This window comes from Theropithecus gelada, chromosome 17 (genome assembly GCF_003255815.1).
Source record: "Theropithecus gelada isolate Dixy chromosome 17, Tgel_1.0, whole genome shotgun sequence".
NCBI classification, from domain to species: Eukaryota; Metazoa; Chordata; class Mammalia; order Primates; family Cercopithecidae; genus Theropithecus; species Theropithecus gelada.
Genome location: NC_037685.1, coordinates 28475226 through 28488346, shown reverse-complemented (window position 1 = coordinate 28488346; position 13121 = coordinate 28475226).

Sequence of the window (13121 nt, the reverse complement as noted above, 5' to 3'; positions counted from 1 at the left end):
CCTTGAAACAAAGTAATTAGAAAAACTGAGTTTTACTGTGAAATTTATTTCATATGACTGACGAAAAAGAACAAAAAAACTAGAAGAAATACTGCAAGTATGCTATCATTACTGAATCTAATAGAGGTCCCATATTGAATTGCAAACTTTGAGCTACAAAACCATTTGAATCCAAACTGATAAAACAGAAAATATATTAACATACATTTCCCTATCTGGTCAGAGTAAAGTTTCTGAAAATGGATAAATACTGAGAATTAGAAAAAATATTAATTAGCTTAATGTGATAAATATATATTTAGTATACAGGCTGACCAATAAAAAAAGCCAACATACACTCTTCAAGAAGCTCTTTTGTTCATATTCCCTGGTAATAAACATTTCAGTTGCCAAAAAATTAAATGAAGAAGCTTGAAATCTATATTTTGCACAGAAATCTGGGGGGGAAAAGGCAAATTTAAGCCTAAAACAATCGCAATTTTTAAGAAGATAAAATTAGAACAAACTACGGAATTCTAGAAACCAAAATGTTAAGTTTGTAGATGAGGAATCAGATACCCAGTGAGATTAAATGACTTCGTTAAAGGCATGGGCAGCAAATTCATTAAAATCCAGATTTCTCAGTTCAAGTTCATGTGGTTTTTACTTGTTCAAAGAGACTGTTCTATTTCAGGACCAGTAAAATTAGGTAGAGTCCTGAAACTAATTCTTTAGGGAGTAGCCATTAACATGCTTTGTAGTTTCTAATATACAATGTTAAAGCAATTTCAGAGTAAGTCACATATAAAAGATAGTTCGCAAACTTAAGGGGTAAAACTAACCTTTGAACAAAAAAATTTTTGCAAAAAAGTTGAAAGGAGTTTCCTCTCTTTGTGAATAACATATTAGTTGAGATAATTGTCCACTTTGTCCACTGAAATAATACATTTTTCTCTACTATGGGACATGTTCTACATACTTTTAAATACATAACATGAGAAAATGTGTTATAATTCCAATATTTCTTAAAGATTTCTGAAAAAAAATGGGAAAAATATGCATAAAGTATTGGTTTTTCACTGTAGGATGAAAAAATGAAAATATAACATAGGGAAAATGAAAACTAAAACACATAAATTTGTTATAAATATAAAGACTTTCATATGCAATAGTTCGGTGATGTATAAAACACAGTTACGTAATATCCATTCTAAACTCCCAAGTAGAAAACCTACATTTGAGAGTAAGTGTGGATTTTTGAAATGTAAACTATAGATGTAGCAAATATATTTTGAAAGACAAAATATCCAATTGTACTATAAAATAAATATCTGATATATTAATATTTAGAATGTATTTTTAATCTATGTAAAATGTTATATTCAGTCATGACACACCAATTTATCATGCATTTCCATGCCATTACTAGATATTCTTGGACCTCAAAAATGAACCAAACAGTGAAAAACAACAAACACACATCTGTTTTCAAGGATCTCAGACCTCAGGATCTATTCTAGGGAGTAGACAATTACCAGGAAAATTAAATTAAATGAAAATAGAACATGGTAAGTAGTGATGAGTATTAATCTTCAACAAGGAGTGATAGAGATACTCAGTGGGAAGGTGTAAATTTTAGGCATGGAGTAAAAAGGGACTCACTGGAAGGGTGACACTGAAGTCAAGAGGTGGCCTACTGAAGAATGTGGATCTCTGGGGAAAACATTAGGCAATGGAAAGAAGAAGTACAATGTAAGGAGATGTTATGGAAAATGGTTTATTTAAGGAACAAACAGCCAACAAAGCAGTGCATCGAAAGAGGTTAACAAGCAGAGAAAAACTATGAGAAGAAAAAATATGAAGTTCTAGAGCATTGTAAGGATGTTTAACTATGAGGAACTCATTGCAGTATTTTGTGGAGAGCAATGGCTGTCAACATTTAGTTGCATTAAAATTACCTGAAAGGACTGTCAAAAATACTGCAGAGCTCTCTCTCTAGAATTTCTGATTCAGTAGTTCTAGAATCTGTCTCCGGAATGTATTTTTGGATCAATGGCCACACTAAATATCATGGGCATGGAAGAGCAACATGACATGTTTTAATCCAATTGATCTGGTTTACTTTTGGCAATAGACTAAAGCAGGTCAAGGATAAAGCAAAGGTGGCAAACTTCTTTCTCTGAAGATTGTGGCTGAATTTAGTTTCAGGTTTACATGGTTTAGTTGTATTGTGTTTGTGTGTGTGAGTAGTGTATGTGTGTGTGTGTGCTTGTGTGTGTGTGTGTGTGTGTGCGCGCGTGATTTTCAAAAGACTATAGAGGCTACTTCCAGGGCAATCCTCAATCATGGTGTGGACTCCGTGTTCACCTTTTTTGCAGAAACGCATCCTCAGGGGCGTGTTGGGGTTTCACCATTCCTGGGCTGAACATAACTCAGAGGCTTCTGCACAACCTCAGGCCAAAGTCTCTGAGCCATTTACTCCAGGCAATCAGTTTGTCCCACTACCGGCTAACGTTAGTGTTACTTAGATGTCTAGATTGTAAAGAAATGATTACTTTCTTGGACCTCTGGCTACTTTCTTGAAGAAAGTCATCGTACTTAACGTTAGGTGGTCTAATATGTGATGGACATGCAAGCCTAAATGAGACTTTGGTAGGACCAGTGAAACCTACAGCCAGTCAGTCTTTGAGGTTTCTGGGGAGACACTCATTTTCACTCAGTCTTGAGCTCTAGAGAGGGAGGCCTTGCTTTCCGTAGTCCACCACCTTTGGTCATGGCTTAGTAGAATTTGTGACAGCCCTTGCAAACCTCCAAGAGAAGTTTAGCTGGCCATCCTTCTGGATTACTTGAAAGACTCATTGGCCATCAACTATGGGCACAGTTTTTGTGGCTCCTGCATCAATATATCCTGGAAAGTTCTAGATGATACCTTTTCCAATTCTGTCTGCCATTTTTACTGCCCAGACGAGAACTTCAAGCAAAATCCCTAGCTTGGTAATTTGACTGAAATTGCTACGATATGCAGATCAGAAAAAAACAACAAGAAAACACAGGATAGAATACCAGGTGTAATAAATATAATCGGTTTCTGACTCTTCTCTGTGAAAAGGACCTAGAGGTTTTGTAAATACAATGAAGTTTCTCCTCAAAACAATGAAAGCACTCCATTTGCCCCATTAAGAATGCTGCCTCTACCACAGGAAAATTCTTAAATGTAGCATTGAATTTGAAGATCAGTGTGGAAGGAATTGAAACAGTGATAAATTTGTAAGCCAACAAATCAGTGGAGCTGAAAAAAATGTAGGAGAGAAGAAATACATTCTGAATTTTAGCAAGTTAAATTGTTTTCACTGAGTGATCAAGAGACTATTATTAGGTAGATGCAAGATGAAGGGATGGAAATTATAAAAACTTAAAAACCTTACACAATTATCAGATCAGATCATGTATTCACATTAAAATATCTAATGAGTGAAGTAGAAAGCACATATGTGCACTCTGAACTGGAATTACTGAAGTTACATGTATTCAGCTAAATGACAGAAACTTAAAATATTCTGATTTATTTTTATTTTGATTAAAAAATATGAATTCTGTCTTCTACAATATTCTGGGCTGGACAAAATTATTAAGCTATTTCAAGTAGATGTGATTCTGTATCTTGAAACAGCACATCCTCAGCTTAACATATTTGAGTACAGAAAGATTATGTAATATGGAAAGACAAAACACAATCTTTATTATAAAACAAGAAAGCTTTATCTCTGCTCTGCTCTCCAGCTTCTAAGAAAAGTAATTATGGCAGACATTACTGGGAGGTAGAATTGAGTAACAAGCCTAAATAGATGTTGAGGGGTTCTCAAGACTGTCTTGCTCAGAAATGACAGAATCAGCTATTATTTCTGGGTGATTCTTGGGCAATCGGGGGATATGCTCAGAGCAGTTATATTGTATTGAGTCCTAAGAGAATCCAGCTTCTTCCAATATTAAGACCCAGGAAGATGGGCATTTTTCTATACTATCAGTTTGGTGAAGTTCCCTATAATATTAAGAATTTATAGATTTCTTCTGTACATTTTTAATGGTTATTTTACAGAAGCCCTTTGACATTATTTTTGTAGTAGAACAGATTTCTGGAGCTCTTAAAAATCTCTTTGGTAACAGACTACGGAAGACAAAGTACCTGGAACACAACTGTTTCTTTTCATTTTCTTTCCATTTGCAAGTATAACTTAGCCAGTAAATTTAGTCTCAGTGATTTTGATTAAGTTTTACACCTTAAAAACCAGAATAGTTTCTTTTTCTTCATTTTCAGCAACTGTAAAAGCATGGTAGCAATACAAATTTCATAGATACTTTGGGTGTCGATCATCAAGTGTTTTGAGATTTTGAGATGAAATACCTGAGATTTATATTACTTAGCAAATTTATACTACTATAATTTTATGTGTCAATGTGGCTAGGCTGTATCAAAATATTTAATCAAACATTAGTCTAAATGTTGTTAGTGAAGGTATTTTTTAGATAAGACTAATATTTAAGTCAGTAGACTTTGAATAAAGCAGATTATTCTTCATAATATAGGTGGGCCTCAACCAATTAGTCAAAAGATTTAAGAGAAAAAAAGACAGAAATTTCCTGAGGAAGTGAAAAATTTCCCTGCAGTCAACCTTCTGGAGACAGGATCCTCGACATCAACTCTTCCTTGGGATCTCCAGCCTGCTGCTATTCTCTGCAGATTTTGGACTAGCAAGCATGTACAATCAGGAGAACCATTTCCTTATAATAAATCTCTCTATGTATATATCCATATATTGATATATGCACACAGACATGTACGAACATACATAAATACACACATATATTCTATTGGTTCTGTCTGTTTATCAAACCTTGATTAATACAACATCTTGTACCTTTTTTAATTATAAAAATACAATATGGCTGGGTGCGGTGGCTCACGCCTATAATCCTGGCACTTTGGGAGGCTGAGGCGGGCACATTATGAGGTCAGGAGAGCAAGACCATCCTGGCCAACATGGTGAAACCCCATCTCTACTAAAAATATAAAAATTAACCAGGTGTGGTGGCGGGTGCCTGTAATCCCAGCTACTTAGGAGGTTGTGGCAAGAGAATTGCTTGAACCTCACTGTAGAGGTTGCAGGGAGCCGAGATCACGCCACTGCATTCCAGCCTGGTGACAAAGCGAGACTCCATCTCAAAAAAATAAATAAATAAATAAATAAATAAATAAATAAATAAATAAATAATAACGAGCTTGTATGGTATTACTTATTTAGACCTTCTTTTCTGAAAATTTTAGCCTTTAAGAAGTCATCACAGAAGAGAAACATCCGTCCTCCATACCTTGATTTGAAATAGTCAAAGCAAACAATCAGTGATTTTGTTAGGTGGGAAGACTTTTAGATAGAATCACTGATCTAAAAAAAAAAAAAAAAGACTCGGATAATCACGAAACATGATGAAACACTGCTACATAGCATTTAAACCTGAAATTACAATGCTTGCTAGGAAATTATGGACACCTATGCATTTGAATTAAGATATCTCAGGGGAGCCTCAGGAGTGGGCACAAAATGATCTGAAAACTACTTCCAAGTTGTGCTACATCTCACCCTGACAAGTCCTTGTGTATTTTTCCACTATGATTAAAGAATGTTAAATTACAATGCATATTGATCTTTGTGATGACACTTCACAAGGAATATTGGTCATACCAGATAAACATATCTTTTAAAGTTGTTTAGATCCATGCCCTTTGAAGTAATTTTTTATGGCTTGGTAAGATGACAATAAAAGCAAGATTTTCCACTAACAATAAAAACTTAAAGCATATACCTCAGCTTTGGATAGTGGTTTTAAGAATTTGAGGGATTTGGCCAGGCACAGTGGTTCATGCCTTTAATCCCAGCACTTTGGGAGGCTGAGGCGAGTGGATCACCTGAAGTCGGGATTTCTAGACCAGTCTGGCCAACATGATGAAACCCCATCTCCACTAAAAAAAAATACAAAAGATTAGCCAGGCGTGGTGGCTGGAGCCTGTAATCCCAGCTACTCGGGATGCTGAGACAGAATTGCTTGAACCCAGGAGGTGGAGGTTGCAGTGAGCCAAGATCATGCCACTGCACTCCAGCCTGGGCAACAAGAGTGAAATTCTGTCTCAAAAAAAACATATTTGGGGGATTCAAATAGTATGTTTAAGGAATAATTATGAAATTCAGTGTTAATAAAGCCCACAATGTGAAATAAATAAATCAATTGATGTTTAAAAGAGTTATGAGTCCAAAAAAACACCAAGTGTGATGAACAAGAGATTGTTAATATTATCCTTTTGGAAAAGGCTAGATGCAGGAATCTACATAAACAGAAATTAGTCAATTAAGGCAAAATAAGCTACAATTAGCTATTCTTCTCAATATATTGCTTATTAAAAAAATAATAGGAGGAGGTCAATAAATTGTGTCTGTTGACTGTTACTTCTCTTATGTACATCAGAGCCCTTAACCACTTAATATATTTTCTAGCCTAAAGACCATTGCAAAACTGCTATTCAGTTCCCCGTTTGGTGAATATGAAAGTTATGAGCAATCTTCCTTTAACTGCCTATTGCATACATGGTACTTGATGGTAGTAAGATATCATCATTAAGACCTTAGTTTGCGGAACCATTAGACTTAATGCCGAAGTAAGTGTGTGAACTCACAATAGTAGCCACCCCTCAACCCCTCTAGTTGCTACAGTTGGATATTCATTTGGATTGTGTTATTTAGGCATGTAATTGCATTTTATGTGGAATCATTGCAATGCATTCAATATTATTGAAAGTCATTTGTGGCAACAAGAGTGTAAGTTGTAAGACTGAATTTATGCTTTGATTATCCGATATCAGATTTTCATGCAAACAACGACATTATCTGCACAGTACAACTTTTCCTGACTTTGCCCTTTTTCTCTCTTCATTACCTGCTAGTTTACTTGCAAAGTGTTTTTGCCATCTGCAATTGGTGGCTACTGTCCTATAATAAATCAGAGTTCTAAATAAGAACTTTTCAAACAAGGATTCAGAGAGTTTGGTATCTTGGCTTGTCAGATGCAAAGCTTTGAGGATAACTTGTGTACTTTACTATTGTATAAAGTAGAAAAGAGTTCCAGAACCCAGAAAAAGAAAAAACAAAACAAACAAGCAAACAAAAACAAAAAAGAAAGGATGAGAGCTAAGACAGGGGAAGTCACAGAGAGAAATACAGACAACAAACTGGGTCCTATGTACATTTGTCCTTGATATTCAACCATTTTTCTTGACTTGAGTTTTATGATATGTCCAAGAACATTTTTTATCTTTCTTTTCTTAAGTCACGTGCAAATGAATGACACTCTAGACACTGTTATTTCCCTCATTCCAAAACACAATCATTAGCCACAATTGAGAAACTTTCAACAATATTTTTACCCACAAGAGGAAATATCAAATGACTTTTAATAATAGGCGGGCAATCACTTAAGATGTTGAGAAAAGTTTTGGCCATCCACTTATTTTTTAATGCTGTATTCAGAGGGCATTATTTGATGTTGAAATTCTAATTTTCATGTATCTGTACTTGTATGCTGGCATAGGCTAATATATGTTATTGCTCACTACTCATCACTTCTTGTGACTATCACTTCTCTTGCATTGGACCTGATGATTGATTTTTCATGCCAATAATGCACAACTCTTTAAGTAAACTAGGGAAAGAATTAACCCACTTTCCTCGATCACAGGCAGGAAGATATTTTTCACTTTCTCAGTCCATCACTGGGTAAATCTGGAGTGGTTCTAACACCTCAGCACATTTTTCAATGGGGCTAAAACTAGAGCCCTGAGTTAATGTAATATTGCATTTCAATCATCATCTTAGTTTGTATTTTTATATTATTAATTTTGAACAGAGTTCAAACATAGGAAAAGTTTTCACCCACCACCATCAATATCAAACATTGTTTCAGGAAGATGATAAAGTATGATCAGCGAGATGATGTAAACTTAGTGGAAATATAATTTACGGGTTTATTGTACTTGCAGTAAGATTATAAAGTCATTCATGTATATGATGAATACAACATGATGACATGGGTTGATAGAGGAGGAGAATGGGGCAAGATACCTCAGTCTTCAATAATGGATTTTTTCGTTAATCTGTGTAATGCATGAAAAATGTCTTCTATATTTTGGTTTTGACTTTTTCATTTAATTAAACAATATATAAAATATTTGAAATTCATTTTACAAAACAGTATATGAAGTATGATTTCGTGCTTATGTTGTACAAAATAAATTTAAAATGCTAAAAAGTGTTAATTTTCTATGCACAGACACGTTTTCCGAATATCTAAACTTTTATTGTTTATATTATTTTAACTTCACTCTTATGAATACTTTCTGTTTTTAAGACAAAGGTATTAGTCCATTCTCATACTGCTATAAAGAACTACCTGAGACTAGGTAATTTATAAGGAAAAGAGGTTTAGTTGGCTCACAGTTCCACAGGCTGTACAGGAAGCATGGCTGGGAGGCCTCAGGAAACTAACAGTCATGGCAGAATGTGAAGGGGAAGCAGGCACATCTTACATGGCCAGAGCAGGAGGAAGAGAGTGAAGTGGGAGGTGCTACACACTTTTAAACTACAAGATCTCGTGAGAGCTCACTATCACAAGAACAGCAAGGCGGAAATCGGCCCATGATTCAATCACCTTCCACCAGGCGGGGGACACAAACCCAAATCATATCAACAAACATGCCTTTCATAAAATTCAAAATTAAGTCAAAGACAAAATAACAACATTGGTGAGAATGAATGAAACAGGCAATATCATACATGTGTAGGATTTTCTGGTATAATAGATAAAACAGTTATTGTATGCATGCAAATTTTTACAATACATTTTATTTGATACTTATATATTATATGCTATAGATAATGTATAACATATAATGTATAAAATTTATTGCACATATTACATATATTGTATATATTATTCATATATATTAAAATAAATACTATACGCTATTATTACAGTCTGTGATAGACAAGTTATGTGTAAATAACTAAAATATTTAAAGAGAGATTTGAAGATATTTTTAAAAAGCCAAATCTCAATTAATTTCTGAGGGTTTAATATAAATATCACCAGAAACCTTTGAAAAATGTTTTAGCATATTTTTACACATTAAGAACAAAACATGATTACGCAACTTTTAAGATGGTTTATAATCGCACATTTTAAAATACATACATTGAAGAAAAATATGAGGGAGCCAGAGCTATGGAGATAAAAAGGATAGAAAGAAGGCCAGAATGTTAATATACTAAAAGAAGCAAATAAATATTGAATAATTACTGTGGTTAAATTTGTGAGTACTTTAATCCCAGTACTTTTCTTGGTTTTACTTCTTTAATATTTAACAGTTGTGTGTCCTTGAGTAAATTGCTTAAGTCTCTGCTGTAGCTTCTTTTTATATAATGTAAATATAATTGTACCTAACAAATGGAGTTCTCTTGAAAATAACTGAGAAAATATAATGCAATTGTGGTGTAAGGATATATACATAACATTGCTTTTTCTTTCCCGGTTCCTGGTTCCTTGTTATAATTGTCTTTTGTTATAATGTTTTGTGTGCCTGGCCTCAGGAGCAGGCCTCAGGAATGAGAATCTTTCTGACCTTCTCCTGCCCTCCTTTCACCTGCCCCATAGCAGGACTTTAAACTTCCCCGGCCTGCCTTTCCGATTGCAGGTCATAAGACTCCCATTCTAGAGAAGAACCTGCCCCATACCCTTGGAGAAGGATGCTGCCATCATGAAGCTTCCATGCAAACCCAGGAGGACTGGGTTCAGAGTGCCTCCTGATAACCAAACCCATGAAGGTTCCTGGAGGGCGGCGCACCCAGAGGTGACATGTAAGTGCTGCCCTGTCCCCCATATTTGCCCTGTGCATCTCTGCATCTTTATCTTTTAGAATATCCTCTAGAATAAGCTGGGAAACATCAGTGCTTCTCTGAGTCCTGTGAACTGCTCCAGTAAATTAATCAAACATAAAGAAGGGGTTGTAGGAACCCTAACTTGAAGCCAGTTGGTCAGAAGTTGTGGAGGCTTACACTTGTTACTGGTGTCTGAAGAAGGGTCAGTTTGGGGGACTGAGACCCCAGTCTGTGGGATCTGACATTATCTCCAGGTAGATATTGTTGGAATTGAATGGAGGAAACCCAGTTGGTGTCCACTACAAAACTGATTTCTTGCTTGCTGGTGGGAAGATATCACTACATATTTTGAGGTCACAGAAGTCTTCTATGTAGTTGTGTTGGTGTGAGATCACAGGGAACACACAGTTTGAGAGCTTTTCCAAAACTACAACACAGTATAATTCAGTAGTCCAAACAGAAAGCAAAAATAAAAGTTCAATACATAATTACAACAAAAATATTTTTTCTACATAATTTGCATTATTTTTATAATTAGAAAAGATACCTGAGCTAAGGTTATTCTATCATTTATCTAATATCAAGTTTCTTGGATATCATTGGTTCAATTTAGGATTTGGAAGTATATTTTGCCTCACTGGCAATTCACTATTGTTAGTTGCAGAATTCTTATCATGCTCGTGATTGGTCAATGAGTTCCACTATGTGCTTATATATTTGATTGTATTTTTACATATAATTTATATTAAATGCTTTATGTAAAGGTAAATTCTTGCTACTACTTTTGCTAAGGGAGAAAGGCCATAAATCGGTAGATTAGGCCTGTTGATGGCCCATTCACACAGTCATATGCTGCATAATGACGCTTCAGTCAAGCAGGGACTGTATATACAATGGTGGTCTCATAAGGTTACGATGTAGCTGAAAAATTCCAAGCACCTTGAGACATCATAGCCATCTTAATTTTGTAGCACAATCCATTACTCACGTGTTTGTGGTACTGATGCTGGTGTTAATAAACCTATTGTTCTGCCAGTGGTATAAAAACAGGACACATGAGATCATGGACAGTCCACAATACTTGATAATGGTAATAAACGATAATGTTACTAGTTGACGTATTTAGCATATTTTATTTTTATTTTATAGTGCACTCCTTCTACTTATAAAAATTGTGAACTGTAAAACTGCTTCAGGTGGTATTCCAGAAGGAAGCATTATTATCACAGGAGATGACAGCTCCATACCTATTATGGTCCCTGAAGACCTTCCAGTGGGGCAAGATGTGCTGATGGAAGACAGTGGTAATGATGATTCTGACCCTATGTGGGCCTAGGCTAATGTATGTGTTTGGGTCTTAGTTTTTAACAAAACAGTTTAAAATTATTTTAAATACAAAAATAAGAATAGGAATACAAAGAAAAAATATTTTTGTACAGTTGTATAATTTGTGTTTCAAGTTGAGTTGTTACAAAAGAGGCAAAAGTTTAAAAAAAAGTTTTAAAGTTTATAAAGTAAGAACACTTTAAATGAGCTAAGTTTAATTTATTATTGAAGAAAAAAATTAAATACATTTTGTGTATCCTAAGTATACAGTGTTTATAAAGTCTATAGTAGTGTACAGTAATGTCCTTGGCATTCACATTCACTCACCCCTCACTGTCTGACACCCAGAGCAACTTCCAGTCCTGCAAGCTCTACCCATTGTAACTGCCCTATACAGGTGCACCATTATTTGTATTTTGTGCTATATTTTTATTGTAACTTTTCTGTGTTTGGATATGTTTAGATACGCAAATAGTTACAATTGCCTACAGTATTCAACACAGTAACATGCTGTGCAGCTTTGTAGCTTAGGAGTAATAGGCTAAACCATACAGATACAGCCTAGGTGTGTAGTAGCCTATACTATCTAGGTCTGCATAATTACACTCTATGATGTTTGCACAATGACAAAATCATCTAATGACACACTTTTCAGAATGTATCTTTGTTGAGTGAATCATGAAGATAAACTGTTCCATACCAGGAGGAGACAAACAGTACACTCAAACATGGAAATTCTTGGGCTCATGAAAATTGGATTCTTAAAAGAGCATTAGATACATTTTTAAGAAATACCAAAATTGAGATTTTGATAACATTTTTCTTTTTGTTGTCCAAAAAATCAGTCAATCTTTGAATTTTTTGCCTTACTAAATTAGAAAAGTGAGTATCCTCTGTGTTTGGTAATATCCTGTTAGTTCACAGACTTTGAAATGTGTTGAAATACACTCTATAACAGTGGAGAGAGAAACAATGAGACAGCTTTGTTTTTTTAGGACAGTTTTTTGTTTTTAGAAAAGTCATCCCTCAGCTGCCTAAAGATATGGTCTATGCAGATAATGTGTTCAGTTCCCTGGCTCACCATTTTTTTTATCCTAATGTTTCATGTTCCAGTTGCCTCCTTGCACATTGTGGAAAATGTTGGGTGAAAGAAGTCGTAATAAGGAAAGATATCAATACATAAACCACATGTTTTTTAATTCATTTATATCTGTATTAACTTCTGATTGAAGAAAAATAATTTGTTTTTCAAAAAGACAGCTTGTAGATAATGGGTATCTATTTTATCACATAGCAATGATTTAGGAACTCAGTGTTCAGTTAATTAGATATTACTCAGGTAAGTAGAAGAGATTTTAAAAACTTAATAAAAAATTTATTTACACATACTAATGATTTTTAAGAGAAACTGCTGGGTTTCAGGTCAAATGAGTTATGTATTTAGTGTACATGTATTTAAGATATGTACTAAGAGAAGACAACAAAAAAAGAATAGAAGAAACGAAGAAAGAAAGGTTGCAAGGAGAGAGAGGAAAGGATGAAAGAAATGGTAATGTAACAGAGACAAGTATTTAAAACAATTCATGAATTATTTTATTCAATGAGCATATGCCATAGAATGAAAATGAGATGGGAGATGTTACATGTCTTTGCCTTCATTCAATTTTGTCTCCTGTGTGTCTCACAGTGTGACATTCTCACTTTCCTGAGTGTGAATCCAATATTTAAAGATACAGTGAAAATTATTTTGTTCATGCCCCCTAAATACAAGCTACTTTACAATGGACTCAGCCAAGAAGCTGTGATCTGTTCTGTCGCTGGCAGAAAAACCAGGTGTGA